This window comes from Canis lupus, chromosome 6 (assembly GCF_048164855.1).
Source record: "Canis lupus baileyi chromosome 6, mCanLup2.hap1, whole genome shotgun sequence".
Lineage (NCBI taxonomy): Eukaryota > Metazoa > Chordata > Mammalia > Carnivora > Canidae > Canis > Canis lupus.
In genome coordinates, this window is record NC_132843.1 from 29,617,117 (window position 1) to 29,636,623 (window position 19,507).

The window sequence follows — 19,507 nt, forward strand, 5'->3', positions numbered from 1 at the left end:
AACTCAAGCCTTTGTCCTGCCCCAGAGGAAGAAAAGGCAGGCCAGGGGGGTGGGGGAGAAGGAAGAGGAGGAGATAAATGGCAAATGTCAGGGCTTCTTCTGAGCAAAACATCTGTTTAAAAAAAAAAATTAATCCAATGCCATTTTTCTTGAGAATAAAACCAAAGCAGAACCTGAAATGGCACTGACATTGGTGGCCCAAGTGTCCCCTACTGCTTTCTATTAAGTCTGAAAGAAGAGGAATAAAAGCTCCATGAGAGACTTCAGTTTCATTATGTTCCCTGCAGTCTAAAAAGCAATGGTAAGTGGCGTCAAGGTCTTTAAAGAAATCTGAACAATCACAACAGTTTCCAAAATGTTTACTTTGAAGGAAGGAACGTGTATTTTTCTCCACATGAAAACAACAACAAAAGAAGCCGTCATTCCCAAATCTGAGTGCACAGATGAAGAAATGTGGGAAATGGGCTGGCAAGGCCTTGACCCCTTCCCCTCGGGAGGACTGGGTCCCTGATGAAGCAGATAAGCCCTCACTTTCTCTGAAAACACCTGTCTTGTTTCACACTAGCTCCCATGTTGCACATAAAAACCTAAAATGTGTGTGTTGTGTTTTTAATTCACTATTTGAAATACATCTCTGATATTCTCTTTGGAATTCTTGTTCATGTTTTATAGTTTTTGTTTATAAGACAATGTAGTTTTCACATCCAGAGTGAAAGTCCCAGAGAGATGAGGCTATTTATGGCTGGCTTTCTTCAGTGCATGTGTGGGGGCTCAAGAAAATGATATTGAATGAAAATGAATGAATGCCTGAGAATTCCATTAAAAATCACCACAAGAATTCTAAATTCCTTATATTCATTTATTCTAATTAGAATCTATCTAGGTCTCATTTTCCTGAATGAAATGGGGAGTAGTCTTTGATAATCTCTAGTTCTTCATCCTATTAAATGTAAGTCTCACTTCATACCACATGAAAAGTTTTATGAGATTGGGGCAGAGTGTGCCCTATATACATTTAAACTTGATTGTCTACAGCGTTATTTCTCAAAGAGTGGTCTGAGGACAGGTTTCAGTATCACCTGGAACACTTACTAGAATGGAGGTAGGGATCTACATTTGTAATAGGTAGTCTAGAGGATTGTTAAACAAAAAGTTAATTAATGCATCAGGACACAAATTTAGGGAAATCCTAGATAGCACTGGATCTGGGGGAAGAACAGCAGCACAGGAGGAAACAGGGGCATTGGGGTGCAAAGTAAACATGACTGGTCTTCCAAGTTAAAGTGAATGTATTTTCACATGCTAAAAGAATAGGGAGATGAGTCCATAGCAGGGCTGAGGGTATGCTGTCCCTGTATCTAGCTTGACAAAGTTCTCCTGTTATTTAGGACAGTCCAAGGAATAAATTACTGAGAGTTTGAAGAATATCACAGGCTTCGGAGTCAGACTGGTTATTTGCATGTAGCCCAGTCAGCCTCAGGTATACGGTGATATTCTAATACCGGCCTTACAAGGTTACAGAGAGAACTCCATTGAATCTATTAAAAGCATCTAGCAAAGGGCTGATGCTCCTGTTTTTTGTTTTTTTGTTTTTTAATTTTATTTATGATAGTCACAGAGAGAGACAGAGAGAGAGGCAGAGACATAGGCAGAGGGAGAAGCAGGCTCCATGCACCGGGAGCCCAATGTGGGATCCGATCCCGGGTCCCCAGGATCGCGCCCCGGGCCAAAGGCAGGCACGAAACCGCTGTGCCACCCAGGGATCCCTGATGCTCCTGTTTTAGTGTCTACTTACATGTACTGCTATCTTCATTCATTTGTTTATGTATTTGGATGCATTTTCAATGTTAAAAATTGAGGTAATATAAATTATACCTAATACTTAGAACTCCACATAGTTTTACAAACATTATCTCCTTTATTCTTCATAATGCCCCAAGACAGAAAGATTATCATCCACATTTCATGGACAAGGGAATTGAAACATTAATAAGTGACAAACTTTCCCAATATTATCTGGATTTACAACTCACTATTTACAATGTATGAGGTTTTTTCTTTTCAATGTATGAGTTTTGAGTAGGATATGAAGATGCACGAAACAAAGGCTTCAGTTTTTAAGATTCTTTTAGGGCAAATGCAGGATATGTACACACAGGCAGTCCCTAACTTACAATTGTTTGACTTGATAATGGTGCAAAAGCAATACACATTCAGTAGAAAACATACTTTGACTTTTGAATTTTGATCTTTTTCCAGACTAGCAAAATACGGTATGATCCTCTCTTGTGATACTGGGCAGCTGCTCAGTCAGCCACATGATCACAAAGGTAAAGGACCAACACACTTACAATCATTATTTATCCACAAAACCATTCTGTTTTTCATTTTCTGTATTCAACAAATTACATGAGATATTCAACACTTCATTATCAAACAGGGTTTGTATTAGATGATTTTGCCCAACTGTAGTATAATGTAAGTATTCTGAGCATATTTTAAGATAGGCCAGGCAAGCGATGATATTCAGTAGGTTAGGTGCATTGAATGCATTTTTGGCTTACAATATTTTCAAACTACAATGGATTTATCAGGACACAATCACATCATAAGTCAAGGACATCTGTAGAATTAATGAAAAAACATTAATATGTTCCAAGGGTTATGAATAGAAAACTATAAAAGTTCTGGAGAGGAATAAGTCATTTTCAAATATAGTAATAAGGAAGATTTCAAGAGAGCGATACCTTTGAAATGTAGCCTTGAAAGATTTTTCTGGAAGGGTCTGGCAGGTAAAGCTGTAGGAAGGTCCATTAAAGGAAAGGGCACAGCAAAAATAAAGTTGCAGAGAGGGAAAAGCACAAGAATATGATGGGAAAAGAATAAAGAAGCCAAAAGTAAAAAATGCATGGGCAACAAGGTAAAGAAAAAGCAAAATGACATTCAGTAGAAATCCTGTAAATATTTATGAAATGAATACAGAGTTAATTTGAAGCCACTTGAGGAAGCCTTGAATGTCAGGCCAACGTTTAGACTTTTCTAGCAGGCACTAGGTAACCATTTCAGGTTTTTGAGTCAGAAATGACATGATGAGAGTATATCATAACTTTGGAGGAAGTTTCAGGTAGCCCAAAGAGGGGAGAGACAAGAGCAATGATGGAGAATAAAGGATGAAGGATAATGAAGGATTTTTCTTACACTTAGCATATAAAATTATTTATACACAAAAATGCAGATACATACATACACCCCTACATTACAGCCTCTAAACACAGGACCATACTTATATATTCACCCAAGAAGACAAGTATATTCTCCCCTCGGGAAAGTCAGACCAATGCACACCATTTTTTTTCATTTCCCCATTAATTTTAATTACAGAAATGGAATGTATTATGTTACCTTTAAAACTGCATATCATGGATGCATGCTGAGATCACTTTCAAACTGTATTTCAAATAATTCAATTTCTAAGGTCTGTGTTTAAAGGAGATAGGAAGGAACTGACACTATATAGTTTACATATCTGCATTTTAATATGAGTTTTCTTAAAGGACTCCCCTCTAACAAATTACATCTTTTGAATCCTTTAAATAAATACTTTTGGGGTTTGTGTCCTAGGGGAGGACACAAACCTGCTTAGCAAGAAAGACAAGAGACTAAAAGCACAAGGCCTTACTGTCAGCTTTGTAACCTTCCCCAGTGTTTGCAAAGTATTGGGCTATTTCTGAACCAATATTTTGGTAAGTTCCAACTGTCATCAGCTGGGAAATGTGTTGTTCACCTCCCTTCCCTCTTCCTGAACACCTTGTCCTGCAGCATAGATTTCTCCAGCACAGACAGAAAATACAAAATGCATAAGTCCTAGTAATCATACAGAGGAAGGGCTCCATTTGCATACCCTTCATAATTCAATTTAATTTTTTTTTTGTCAAGAGTTCTGAATGCTTTGTGTTTGCTTTAATCAGAATGTTGACATTTACACTGAAGCCAATTTCTCTTTTTCTCCTCCGTGTTTTGTTTAACCACGACAAGTGACAGCAAACTGGAAAGAACAGACTTTTTAAATTGGCTCCTTGCCCGGAATGCATCATTTCTCTTGTAGCTTTTCCCCCCTTCCTATGCATCGCAAGAGGAAATGTGAAAACATACTCTGCGAACACAAGAGTGAGGTGTTAGTGCTTTTAGATAAAGATTTGTGTTGTATTTTAAAACTAGATTGCTGTACAGTTTCAAGCTATTAGCAGGAGCCTATTACATTGTGGCTCTGAGTCCTTGGAGAGATATGCTTAGTATATTTCAGTAATTCAAGGCAAATAGGAAACTACATATGAAAATATTTAATAGCAAAAGCATCAACTGCTGAAGGCTGCAGGAAGCAATAAGCAAACATGGCACCTGCCATTAACTCTTTCCAACAATATTTTCTCTGATCTTTTCCTGTCATGCCCCAAATGGTGGAGGAAAGCACCAATGTGAAAATGAATCTCTGGATGTCAGCCATTCAGAAAAGCCTCAGTGTAGCAAACACCCTGTCTCCATAGCAGAACATGCTATTTTGGGGTTTCACGCTTGATGTCGAGTAGTTCTATGAGAATGTAGCTCATATCTGAATTAGAATTTGTCTATATATTTGATCTGATGTTTTAAACCAAAGCTAAGTTTATAAATGGCTTTTATCAAACACAGAAAAAAATAGAACCAAAGACCCACCCAGTTGAAATAAAATGTGTCCCTTCATGAAATTTAATTATGCCTCAACAAAAGGACAGTACACAGGAAAAGACTGGGTTAAAAATAATGAAATAATAAATTTTTCTCATAAAGTGTAACTTGAAGAGACAGAAATCCCTTCAATATATCTCTGAAAATATGTCTTCTTCCTGTGTTATCAGAAATCTGATCTAAACAAATAAATTTCAGAGAATTAACTGAAAGGAATCAAAAGAAAGATCTAATGAGAGTGATGTACTCTTCCTGATGTTCTGCTTCTTACCTAATGTGTGAGATACCACATGATGGCCATCAGAAAGTAGCCATGCAGAAAACAAGTCACCTGGACAGTAATCTTCAAACTCTGGATTATGATTTCTTTTTATTTTAATTGCTCATGGACATTGTATTCTTAACTATAAAAGCATAGAATATAATAGAAAATAACAGAAGATTTATATTTTAGAAAGCTAAGCATTGTTGCAGGAAACTTTTTTTTCCCAATTAGATCTGTGTGTATGTATATGTGAATTTGGTCACGATATAAAAAATATTTCTTACTGTTGGTTAGCAGTTGAAAAAAATTTCAAAAACACTAAAACTGCAAACATACTCAATTATACCTAACCTGTCCACTTGCTATTGTGCCTCAGAATACACCACTGCAATTTGTTGAAAATGAGAGGAAGTCTGTTCCTAAACACAAAATGTGACTTTACCAAATACTTCTCTTGCCATCAGAGGTGCCTGGGAGAACATAAGATCACTTGATACCTTAGCTAAGACATGAAATAGTCCCTGGTATATACAAAAGCAGAAATAAGTGAATAACATTAATATGGAGGACAGATAAGAAAGGGAAGGTAACAGTAAAAGAAAATCACCCCAGATGATGCCATTTGCTGACAAGGAATCTGTTAAATGTCTGTGAAAGGGCTGTGAGGTTAATATGACTGGAATGAGAGAGGCTGCAGTCAACTTAGAAATTTAGGATTTTGAGAAATTATTTTGGGCTAAGGGTATAATGAATATACTAGTTTCCTAGGGCTGTCATAACAAAGTACCATAGACTGGGTGGCTTAAAAGAACAGAAATTCATTCTCTTACGGTTTTGGAGGCTAGAAAAAAATCAAGGTGTCAGCAGGACCATACCCTCTCAAAAAGCTTTAGGGAAGAATTTGTTCCATGCCATTCTCTTAGCTTATGGTATTCCTGGCATTTCTTGGCTTACAGATGCATCAGTTTAATCTCCATGTCAATTGTCACAGGGCATTCACAATGTGTTCCTGTGTCTGTTTCTATTCTCCTCTTATGAGGATACTAGTCATATTGAGTTAGGGCCCATCCTAATGGCTTTAATCTTCATTTGATTACACCTGCAAAGTGCTTATTTCCAAATAAGGTCACATTCAAAGGTACCAGAAGCTAGAATGTCAACATACCTTTTCAAGGACACAATTCAACCCATAACCCATCCCCATAAACCCGGGGAATTGATTAAAATGTTTTCATATCTAACCATTTTCTGAGATAAGGAAGAGGAGGAGGAGGAAATGGAGGAGGAACAAATGGAGTAGAGAGAGTTATATATCTACAAACAAAAATTAGCTATTAACATGAAAGTCATATACAAGGATGTGAAAAACAAAAGTATTCTGAGAATGGAAGTCTAGGTAATACAGAGCAAAACAAGAAAGACTGGGAAAAATATTTTATTTATTTTTAAAAATTTTATTTATTTATTCATGAGAGTCAGAGAGAGAGAGAGAGAGAGAGAGAATGGCAGATATATAGGCAGAGGGAGAAGCAGACTCCATGCAGGGAGCCCAATGTGGGACTCAATCCCAGGACTCCAGGATCACACCCTGAGCCAAAGGCAGACACTCAACCACTGAGCCACCCAGGCATGCCTGGGAAAAATATTTTAAATAACATATTTGAAATCATCTGATTGCTTACACAGGAATGGAGAATTATTACAGCAAGACTTGAAAGAAGAAAGAAACCCAGAGAGCTGAGATTGGTATTTCAGGTTGCTTTTCTTCTCAGGGTACTTGCCACTTCTAGAAGAGGAATTGGGAGACCGAAAGGCTAAAATCTTGAAAATTGTTTATGACAGACTCATGGAGCTTAGATTATTGGAATTCAAAGCGTATCAATAGAGTCCCTGGTAAGTTGTGCCCATCAAAATTTTCAGTTGAATTTCCAAGTACTCTGACCCAGAAATAGGAAGTGAACAGAATAATAATTGGGGATATTAGAGTTCAGCTTTTTTTTTTTTTAAATAGCTATTTTCATTTATTTATTTATGATAGTCACACACAGAGAGAGAGAGAGAGGCAGAGACACAGGCAGAGGGAGAAGCAGGCTCCATGCACCGGGAGCCCGATATATGGGATTCGATCCTGGGTCTCCAGGATCATGCCCTGGGCCAAAGGCAGGCGCTAAACCGCTGCGCCACCGGGGATCCCTAGAGTTCAGCTCTAAATCATCTTAATACCTGGTTAGGTTAAAGCCCTGTAGGATTATTAGTTCTAGTACAACCTGCCAGAAGTAAATATAACACTCCATGGAAAAAGGAAACATAATCCATGATTTCAATAATCTCTAAATTTTATAGGCATAACACTGAGCACTCAAGGGAAAATAACCAGGTTTAAAAAAAATGCAAGGAAATGTGACTGAAAAATAAGAGAAACAATGTATAACAAAAGAGCCATAACTGATCAACACAATGGAATTATTATACATAAACTTTAAAATGGTTAAATATAGTAGATTCAAAGAAATAAAAGGAAAGATGAAGAACTTACTCAAACAAGAAAATATGAAAAGCAAATATACATTTTAATTAAAAGAAATGGAAATTAATTAAGTATCCTATGGATGGAAGAGAAACCAGAGAACTAGAATAGATAACAAATGTTCAGAGACCAAAAAAATGTATGTTTTCATTAAAGGGTAAAACTCATTAGAGACATAAACATATACCAAAGAAAGTTCTAACAGAAGTGTAATTTGAGATCCAAAAGAGGAAGGAGGGGAAAAAAAGGTTTAAAGAGATCATGGTCAAGAATTTTCCAAATTGATTAAAAGAACACCAATCTACATATTCTACAAATACAACAAACACTAAACAGGATTAATAAGACAAAATTCTACTTAGATACATAACAGTAAAATGGCTGAAAAACAAACCTTAAAAGAGAATCTTAAAAGCATCAAGGGTGGAAAGAAAGGACATATTTTCTTCAAACGAGCAACAATAAACACTAAGATTAAAAAGAAATGTTGTCTACAGAACAATGGAAACTAGGAAGAAAAATGGAGTCATGTCATCAAAGTATTAAAACAAACAAACATAAAACCTGCTAAGCTAGAGCTCTACAACCAACTAAAACATATGTTAAGAATGCATAAATCTAATGGAATAAATATTCCACATGAGACAAAGATTTTCAAACTGAACAAAAAAAGTCCATCAAAGGTTGCCATTTTACAAACTACATATTAAAACCTAAATATGAAAATGTTAATATTAAAAGTGGAAAATTAGAGTATTGAAATATTAAAATATTAAAAGAACTGTTACTAATACTTATAGATGAAGTAATTTTTAAAAGCATTACTAGAGATAAAGAATGATCTTTATTAATGATTATGTTATGCATGTGTGTGTGTATATATATATATAGAGAGAGAGAGAGAGAGAGAGAGGAGAGAGAGAGAGGTTTAACATGACAAGTCACAGTAACTGAAAGAACAAATGATGAAAAATCAGAAAAAAACAGAATAGAAATTTGAAAAGAATATTAACAAAGCTCACCTAATGAGCATGTATAAAATATAAAAGCTGAAGAATAAAAATAAAATATTTTTAGAAACACTGGGGAAAATTCAATCAAAATTAACTATATACTAGGTGGGAAAGTGAGTCTCAACAAAATCCAAAGGATTAAAATCAGATTAAATTTATCCTTCTGACTACAGGGTAATTAAGATAGAAATTAATTTAAAAATAGATGGTTAAAATAAATAAATAAATAAGTGGGATCCCTGGGTGGCGCAGCGGTTTGGCGCCTGCCTTTGGCCCAAGGTGCGATCCTGGAGACCCAGGATCGAATCCCACGTCGGGCTCCCGGTGCATGGAGCCTGCTTCTCCCTCTGCCTGTGTCTTTGCCTCTCTCTCTCTCTCTGTATGACTGTCATAAATAAATTAAAATTAAAAATAAATAAATAAACAAATAAATAAATAAATAAATAAATAAATAAATAAATAAGTATTCATGTAATGGAAGTTTAGTAATATATTTCTAAGTAGTCCAAAATCAAAGACAAAGTCAATATGGATTTAGAAAATATCTTCAATTGAATGACAAAAATAGACATATCAAAACTTGTGAGATGCATCATAAGGCATGATTAGAAGAAATTTATAGCTTTCAGCTACTATGTTTGAAAGGGAAAAAGTAGCTAAAATCTAATAATTTAAGCATCCATCCTAGAAAATTAGTTAAATTAAACTGAGAAAATATAGAATGAAACAAATATTAAAGATAGAATAGCAAGTAATAAAATGGAAAACAGAAAGGAAATACTGCCAACAAAAATGAAAGTTAATTCTTTAAAAATAAATTTCAAAAAAAACATGCCAGTGAAATAGATTAAGAAAGAAAGAAAATGCACAAATAAGCAGTCAGAAACTCAAAATTTACAACTATAAATCCTACAGAAATCACCAAATCATAAGAAGATATGATAAGCACTTTTAAACAAATTTGAGGGGTGCCTGAGTGGCTCAGTCAGTTAAACCGCCAACTCTAGGGTTAGGCTCAGGTCATGATCTGATGGGTCTAGATGGTGTGCAGTGGAGAGTCTGCTTGAGATTCTCTTCCTTTGCTTCTTCCTTGGGCACGCACATTGTCTTTCTCTCTCTCTCTCAAATAAATAAATAAATCTTTAAAAAAATTTTCAAAATTTAGAATAATACTTAGAAAAACACAGTGAATCAAAAGACAATCAGAAAGTATAAAATACTCTCATAATCATTGAAATAACAGAATCTGTAATTGAAAATCTTCCGCAAAGAATAATCCAGGCCCAAAGGTGCTGGGTGGCTCAGTCAGTGAAGCAGCTGTCCTTGGCTCGAGTCATGAACCCAAAGTCCTGGAATCAAGCCCTACATTAGGTTCCCTGCTCAGCAAGGAGTCTGTTTCTCCCTCTGCCCCTCATCTTGATCCTGCTCTCTTTCTCAAATAAATAAATAATCGTAAAAAGAAGAAGAAGAAGAAGAAGAAGAAGAAGAAGAAGAAGAATCATCCAGGCCTGGTTGACTTTACCTTGAATTCTATCAAAGATTTAAAATAGAAATAACATCAATCCTACAAAAAAATGAGTTTAAAGGGAAGACTTCAGTCATCAGGAAGTGAAGAACTTGAAAAATCCTTACCCAAATAAGCGATGATAAAAATAGAAAAACTTTATTTAGAAAGCCACCATATTTTAGAAATCAACCAAAGGCATACTACAAATTGAGAGATGTTTATTTAAGAACAGTAGGAGTCTCTGGAGTTTTAGCCTGAGATTGCTTCCTTCCATTAACTCCATCAACATAGAAATTCAACTCTGGTAGGGAACGCTGTGAAAAACAGCAGCTTTCCTGCTAAAAGAGGCTAACAGGAAATGGAACAGAATGAAGAAGAACCTCACATTCAGAGACATTGTTGAAAACAAAATTAATCTCATTGTCAAATAAGTGGAGAAGACCAATGTCCTTGCATGTGGCCTAAGGTTGGGGCAAGCAATACATTAATAGAAAAAGCCAGAATTTTAATATGGAGTGCTAGGAAATGAGAGCCATCGAAGGCCTTGAAAAACACTCATATATTTCTGGCAGATGGAAATCTCACACATGTGCAAGCCTGCAAAATCTCAAAAGAGACAGAAGATGGCCCTTGCTATTTATAAGTTGCTTGCCGAATGCAAGGGCTTGTGCATGTGTAGATGAGACACCACAAGGCCCTGCAGAAAGAAAAGCTGGAGAAGATTTGTAAGGTGCCTGAACACTGAATGGGTTCCAAATAACACTCTCTAGGCAAAGTACTGAAGTCTTATTTGTTCAATGTGTTTGAGCACAACCCCTGACCAATCATTAGCTGACTACAAAACTATGTTTATCCATGAGTTACATCTAGGAAGTCAGGCTTAAAAATGAAAATGAGAACAAAAAGAGAATTTGGTGATTGAAGACTCTGAAATAAGTAGGATCTAAAGAATGAGTCCAGGCAAATCGTTAAACAAACAAACAAAAGGCAACAAACAAAAAGGCAGGAACAATAAGAATTCTGAAAATGGGGAATCGGAATCTATAATTGCTATATTATAGAAAGTGTCCAGTCTTCATAAAAAAAAAAAGTATAAGACCTACAAAGAAACTGGTCTTTATATAGATTTTAATTTCTGACCTGTGTACTTTTCCTTCTCTTTGAAGAATTCTTTTAATATTTCTTGTAAGGCAGGTCTACTGGTGATAAATTCCTTTAGTTTTTGTTTGTCTGAAAAAGTCTTTATTACTCATTCACTTGTTAGATAATTTCACTGGATACAGAATTCTAGATGGTAGTTGTTTTTTTCTTTTTCTTTTAGTACTGGTATCATCATTTTACAAAGTTGAGTAAGTAGATAAGGCTCAGCTCCCTTTATATTCCCTTATGCTTTATAATATGTAAGTATTTTCTCTACATACATTTGAAACCACTCTGGACAGTCTTAAAGTAGTTAACCATTTTCAGAAGTTTACTTATGATGTGTCTTCTTGGCATGGAGTTCTCTGGGATTCCCTGAGTTTTTTCAATCTATAAATTTGTGTGGCTTACCAAGTCTGTGAAAATTTCAGTCATTATTTCTTCAAATACTTCTTCAGTCATGCCATATTCCTCCTCTACTTCTAAAACTCTGTTGATATAACTTTTTTGAAATTTTCTGTTTTCACTGTTTCAAGTGTGTTTTTCCTTGTTGAAGAATTTTTGTAATGGTTGCTTTAAATTAAATCTTTGTCAGATCATTCTAATAACTCCATCATCTCAGCGTATTTTTTTCATTCGATGTGAGATATTCATCATTTTGGTATGACTAATGGGTTTTGATTAAAACTGAGACCTTCTTTGTATTGTGTTAGGAGACTATTTAGCCTTCTTCCTATTTCAACCTTTTTGTTTTATCTGGCTTTTCTTTTTTTTCTTTTCTTTTCTTTTCTTTTCTTTTCTTTTCTTTTCTTTTCTTTTCTTTTCTTTTCTTTTCTATTCTTTTCTTTTCTTTTCTTTTTTCTTTTCTTTCTTTTCTTTTCTTTCTTTCTCTCTCTCTCTTTCTTTCTCTCTCTCTCTCTCTTTCTTTCTTTCTCTCTCTCTCTTTCTCTCTTTCTTTCTCTTTCTCTTTCTCTCTTTCTTTTTTCCACTCCAGCAGGGGAAGGGTGGTGCTTGCTGAATGTCTTCATTCTCTGCTAAGCCTCCTGTCATCATGAATTGAGGGGTATGTTATTAATTCTGAGTGGCAGAGGAAGTCCAGCCTCTTCATGTGGTCCCCAGTGATACCACTGGCAAGGGTGCTCGTTACCCGCCAGCCAAAGGGCATAAAAGTTCAAGCTCCTTACTTGATCTTCTCTGATACTACCCCAGCAGGAGATTTAAGGTTCCTTATTACAGTCTCATGAGATTGGAAACAGGGGTTTCCCACTCAGGCTTTGCTGATCTGGGTTCAACAATAGTTTTTGTTGATTTGTTTCTGTGGTATTTGGCTGGAGTAGAGCACTTAACTGCTTAAAAGTTTTCTTTCTTGCTAGGTTTCTCTTATTTTGGTCCTTTGGCTAAAGAGAGCAAGCTTTTGTTGCAACATGCAGGTGTGTTTGTGTGTCTATACCTGTTGGTATTATGATTTGTTAGTTTCTTCAGCTCTGAGTCTACGATGTATGAGGCAAAGATAGAAAATTGAGGCAACTCACTGTTCCATTGTTACTCAAGTCCTGAGTTCCTTAGCCTGTCTGTCTTATCCTCCCTACATTTCAGAACCATCTTATGTATACTGTATTTAAGATATCTACAGTTATTTGTCATACTTAGCAGGAATAAAAGGAAAAAGTATGTCTACTCCAGCTTCCTGGAATTAGAAATCCTCCTGGTCTTTTTGTTGTTGTTGTTGTTCCTCAAATAACCCAACCTTGCATCTCTCTCATGGATTTTTATTTGATACTCTCTCTGTCTAAAACTCTCACCTGCTTCTCCCTCTGCCTGTGTCTCTGCCTTTCTCTCTGTGTCTCTCATAAATAATAAAATCTTTAAAAAAATTTTTTTAAAAAGCTCTCTTTTCCACATCTTTTAAGGATGGACTTGTATCTCAGCTTAATGTCACCTTGGATGACCACAGTAGATGAAGCAATCTAACTCTGTCTTTTACAATGCTAGTCTCTATAACATCGCCCTGTTTAGTTTTATTTATACTGATTAAAATGATATTTTCTTGTTAGATTTCTTTTTCTATTTTGGTACCTATTTCTGGTCACTGGAATATAAATTCATGAAGGCAGAAGCCTGGTCTATGATGATACCTACTGTCTCTACATATTTCTAAAATAGTCCCTGGCACAGAGTAGCATTCAACAGAGATTTGTTATATTTGAATGAATGATACAATTGTTTTCATCTTACATTTTCCTGAGTTAGTCTCTCATTATGTTGAAGAAGAAATATATTTCCTCACATCAATAATAGGAACTCCTCTTTGCCTTTCTTGATAATCCAAAATTACTGGCAAGCAGGAGCAAAGGCCTGAGTGACAGGCTTATGGCTTTGTGGTTACATCCTGAGGATAATTAACTCTCCTAGGCCAGCTGTGACCCCTGCTGGGAGTCAGCCTGTGCCTAACATGATGACAGAACTGGCCCCAAATGAGGCCACTACACTTGAGGCTCTGTAGTGACTCCTGAGATTTTAATGAACCTAAGGCCCTGCCAAATATGAAAACTAAGGCAGAATTTAGGGACCGATTGATTCCCTAGAGAGCCCTGCAAATGATTTCAATTTTAGAGAGCAGATTCCACAGTCCCTCTTGCAAGTTTGAATGATTCCCAGAAGTGATAATATAGCCCTTTCATATTTCCTTACATTTTCTTCATATTTCTGTATTTCTCCATGTCTGAGTTCAACAAATAGAAACTTATTGTCTCAGTTTTAGGCTTTTCTCACCTTTTAAAATGCAAATACTTCAGGGAAGGGGAACAGCTGGTCAGTCATTTTGATCCGAATGTAATGAGTTTATTAGAGCCAGTCTGGAGAGGGAATTCAGATACAGTGCATACTATCTATTCCACAAACATGGCTCTCTTTTGAAGCTTGCCAGTACTGGAACATTTCCCTATAGGAGAAGTTCTCATACATGTAGCAATGTGGTAACTCTAACACATGCAGATGGAAGACATAGCATTGGACATGAGCAACTGGATCTCAGAAGACACTTCCACTATAGATAACTGAGTTATTTTTTGACAGGTGTAGGAACCCTAAATCTTCACCTCATTGGGTTTCACAGAATGAATGGCCAATGAGTTCAACGAAAATCTTGCTTAAAATCTTATCATTCTAGGTAGCAAAGTCCTATCATTTAAATATCAGATTCACTGCTGTACATAAAATAAAATGGACATTGCAGTTGAGAATGACATGGTAAGAGATAAAATTAAATTGCTTAGATATGGATAGCCATCCCAAAAAGGTGATATTTGAATTAAGATCCAAGGCTATTCCTAACAAGATACAGGAAGGCAAAGAAAATAGTAAATAGAAATCCATGAGGTAGAAACCAGTTTATTCTGTCAGAAGAATAAAATGAAAGATAAGAATATTGAAGGTAGGACTTTTTAGAGTTGTATGATCCTTAAACTATATTTTCCAAAAATAAGTGCAAATGACTATTTGGAAGGATAACTGAACAGACAATAACAGAGGGGTAAAATCTTAATTATAAGAAGTCTCACTTTGGAGTTTTGTGAATGTCATTTCTGATATGAATATTATAAATCTTTGTGCTTAAAAATAATTATTTACATAATAACTCCTGAACAGAAAATCAGAATGCTAGCTGAAGGCAGGAGTTATATTTATGATCTTTGGCTCTGGAAATTTAAAATAGAGTGTAGATCTCTGCCTTAATCAATGAAAATGGGAAAACCTAATATTTGTGGGCAAGAAAATTAAAATACCAACAAAAATAACCTTGATTTAAAATTAACTCCCTTTTTTTGTTTTTTAACTTTTAAGTCTTATTTCCTTGATAGGCGACCAGTTAAATGCTCTCCACCATGCTCTTAACCTGGAACTTTATCATAGGTATAAACCACAGATGGCTTCCCATATCACAACAGTGTAGAAACACTTGCCTCCAAGCCTTTTGATGGGGCACCGAAATGTAACTACATGAGACACTTCAGTTTATGGGGAAGGAGATAAGACAACAATGTGAAAACTTCTCTGTAATTAGCCTAACCAATTGATGGATGGCTGCTGAAGTATTTAAGCACCCTTTTCCATTTGCCAAGTATGGAAGAGGGAATAAACATTTGTCTAAATGCCTGACTGTCTGATAGAGCTTTTCCATCTTAATAAAAATATTGAGGTTCAAAAAATGGCAATTTTTAAATAGACAAAAACATACTTTTCCAAATTTATCATTATAAGATTTTTTGTTCAGACCTGAAAAATACCATGAAAATAAGGCCCACATTACAACTCCCATTTCTCTCTCCATCGGAGAGACTGGGTAAGTGGGAATAAATCCAGCCTGAGCTTTACAGAATCCAGGCATCCTATAAGTGTTAATACAGGGATGTAATATCAGGATACACAAGAGACTGTGCAAAGGCAGTGCAGGGAGGTCCTCCCATTCACTTGGCATATCTTGGGCTCTATGGTGGGTACTAGAAGCATGAGCATAAAGCCCAGAAACTGAGGATCAGGGATATTGATTCAACAGTGATGGGCCACAGAGGAATTGTGAAGCCAACACCAGACAATTGTTCCTTCTGTGGAGCTTTTACATGGTACACTAGATAAGTCACAATGTACAATATAGGAGACAAACTACTATCTTTTCCTCTCTCACTCTACCTTTTCTCCATCCCTCCACTTGACCACAATGTATTCTGAGAGCCACCATTCTCATTGCATCAGACTGATTTCTATATTATTTGCGCGGACTCCTTTTTTTGTTCTCATTACGTTCTCACATGTAATAAGTGTTTCCTTCATATTTTCACAATCATCCTAAAAAGTTAGTGTAATAGAGTAGGTAAATAATTATTTGTGGTATTGGGTTAATTGTCTAAAATCGTACAGGAGGTGAGTAGCAAACTTGATCCGTACAGTTACTGGAAGTTCAGGATCTGTTTCCTGAAAGGCTTGAGTTCATCTCCTTACCTAATTTCAGGCCAAGTTTAGGTAGCCTCTTTATACTTTAGTCTCTAATCTTTAAAATGAGTTTCAGGGCAGCCTGGGTGGCTCAGCGATTAGCCCTGCCTTCAGCCCAGGGCCTGATCCTAGAGACCTGGGATCAAGTCCCACGTCGGGCTCCTGCATGGAGCCTGCTTCTCACCCTGCCTGTGTCTCTGCCGCTTTCTCTCTCTCTGGGTGTCTCTTATGAATAAATAAATATCATCTTTAAAAAAAAAAATAAAAAATAAAATAAAATAAAATAAAAAATAAAATAAAATAAATAAATAAAATAAAATAAAATAAATAATAAAAAATAAAATAAAATAAAATAAAATAATAAAAAAATAAAATATAAAATAAAATAAAATAAAATAAAAAAATAAAATAAAATAAAATAATAAAATAAAATAAATAAAATAATAAAATAAAAGAAAATATAAAATAAAATAAATAAAAAAATAAAATAAAATAAAAAATAAAATAAAATAAAATAAAATAAATAAAATAAAATAATGGGTTTCAGTTAACAGCGGGGCACAAACGCAAACCGGCGACCTGGGCGAAAAACCGGGGATCTGGATGTAAAACCCCGGAGTCTAGACACAAACCAGGTTAGGAGGTAAAACCCAAGGTCCCAAACGTAAAACTGGAGCCTCAGGAGTAACACTCAGGGCCCCAATTCAAACTGGGATCCAGAGAGAAACAGGCTTGCCCGGCACAAAACTCACAAGGGGCGGCCCTGGCGCAGCGGCGGGGGGAGCCCCACCAGGGACGCCGCCTGGAGCGGGGACAGCAGCAGGACTGCGGAGCAGGGAGCCCCGCAGCAGCTCCGCCAGCAGCACCAGCCACTGCCACCTGGGGAGTCCCCCTCCCCCCCCCCCCCCCGCCTGGGGTCTCTCTCGGGCGCCAGCCCGGGTTTGCAGAGCTAGAGGCTTGGGGGCTCAGCCCTCAGGGGCAGGCCTTACAGCGGGGGAGCGCGAGTGAGCTCCGGGCCCTGCCACTCAGCGCCCCAGTTCCTCCTGCCCCCCGCAGGGCTCACCCCCCCCGCCCCCCCCCGCCACCCCGGTGCCGGCTGCTACCTGCTCGCAGGCGCCCTCAGCCAGCCCGCAGCGGCTCCAGCCCGCCGGTTCTGCATCCGCGGAGGCCTCACTCGGGCGCGCTGGCAGAAGTGGGTCGGAGCCTTGGTCCCCGGAGCCGCCGCGGAGGGGACGGGGCCGAGGACGCCTCTCACGCTCGGGCAGGTGCTCTGACTCGTGCACCCTGCACCCGAGCTGGTAAAAGGGGTCAGGCCTTACTGAGAGGAGAAGCGTGGGGCATCCGCGGGCCTTGACACCCCCCCCCCCCCCCCGGGAACTAAAGGTAGCATCGTGGTGCACTTGAACGGTGTACGAAGGGAATAATCTCGAGAGAAGAATCTCTGAGAAATGAGAAATCTCTATACCGTCATAGTTTGATCAAGTGCAAACTATCTTACAATAGGATCCTATGATGAGTCTTTTTCTGAAGGTTCTTAGATGAGCCAAAGGATATTTTTTTGATCTAGATTTCTTATAATAGGAAGCACTATTTATTGGTAAATAGAGCAAAACCGTGTAATAAGGACCAGTAGAATTTTAGCTGGTGGAGAGAGGGGGTTGGGCTGCCCTTTGAGAGCTGCTATCTGCAGCAGGAGCACTGTACCTCAAGGATTCAGGGACTAGCTCATTGGGGGTACTTGCCATGGGACAGCCTTTGCAGCTAACACGCATTCCCCCGTCCCTCCTCCCTCACTGCTGCCCTTGGAAGTAGATGTTAGCCTGCCTTAAAAGTCTTGAGGAAACAGGGTCGCCTGGGTGGCTCAGTCGCTTGAGTGTCTTCTTTGGGCTGGGGTTATGATCTTGAGGTCCTGGGGTGGAGCCCCATGATGGGTTCCTTGCTCAGTGGGGAGTTGGTTTCCCCCTCTATTGGTTCCCCTGCTTGTGCTCTCTTGCTTGCTCACTCTTCCTCTCAAAAAAAAAAAAAAAAAAAAATATATATATATATATATATATATATATATATATATATATATATCTTCACCTAAATGCCCCATCTCATGGCCACTGTGAGAAGATACCCTGATGCATTTAGAAGTCACCCTCTCCTGCTGGGGCATGTGCCTTGTGTGGTTCCGTTTTTATGGATCCTGTTCCATTCCACCTATTTTGAAGTGTTGCATAATGAACACTTCTCTGTTACTGATGTGTATCCTTGCCTTAGTGTATTTGAAATCTTTTAAAAGGTAATACCTGGAGGATTATAAGATGGAAAGATGGGAACAAAACAGCTAAGAAAAGAGCTTAGCTGCACTTTCTGCTATGCTGGGAGCTCTTTCCAAATGAGCTGGTTGGTGAAGGTGGAGCAAAAGCCTTCTCTTTGAAGACTCTGCCTCTGGTGGAGAGAAAATTCACTCCTGTTTTTATCTTACAGATTTTGGTGTGTTCATATTTATTTAGGGAGGAGCTCTTAAACAAAAGCATTGTCAAATATCTAATGGGGGAAAATATATTGACATTCCTATTCTAAGTCAAGTGATGTATTTGATATCATTTTCTGTAGGATTATTACAAAGCAGGGTGTGTAGAGTGTGTGAAGTCAATTGACACATTATTTTGGCATTGTTTAATGTTTACATGAAACATGCCAACTATAAGAATAACTCCTTGTTTGAAAACAGATTATTTTTTACTTGGTGGTACGCACTAAATTTTTTTTCAGATTACACAATATATTTATTTAGTATATTTGGAAAATGCAGAAAGAAAAAGTGATAAAAACTGCTTGAAAACTCAGCATCCACAGGTGACTTCTAAGAATATTTTGTTGCATTTCTTCCTCTGCCTATATGTCTATTATACTTGAATGCAATTTAGGTGATGATTTTCCCCCCCTAAATATTAGATCATGGGATAGTCCAATTTTATTTTAGCACTATCTGGAAGCTATTTAGTGTAGTTGTAAAATGCACAAGAGCTGGATTTCAAATATGTTTTTTTCTAGACAGTAATTAATATTCTTATTAAGAAATTAGACAATGAAGTTAAGAAGGAGAAATTAAATATGTCTCATTCCATCACTTAGACATGAGGGCTGTTGTTTTTATTTGTTTGTTTATGTGTATATACATTCTCAGTCTTTCCATGCATATGTGGGTATTTTTGTTCTTTAATGGCACCATTTTATTATAAGACAATATATCATGAATAACTTTCTATACCAAATAATTGTATCATTTTCACTTTTTTTCTCTTAGAAGCATTTATTTTTAATAACAAAACAATGAAAACATCTTTCTTTCA

At 37.1% G+C, this 19,507-nt stretch overlaps 1 long non-coding RNA gene across 1 annotated transcript in view; it reads left to right on the forward strand.

Annotated features, from left to right (window-relative positions):
* The first annotated feature begins 877 nt into the window (after positions 1-877).
* The window catches only part of LOC140634677 (uncharacterized), a 44,183-nt gene continuing 25,553 nt past the window's right edge, over positions 878-19,507 (forward strand). The window contains exons 1-2 of the long non-coding RNA XR_012032071.1: positions 878-949; positions 2,260-2,330. This is a non-coding gene — a long non-coding RNA (uncharacterized lncRNA). The remainder of the gene's footprint in view (positions 950-2,259; positions 2,331-19,507) is intronic.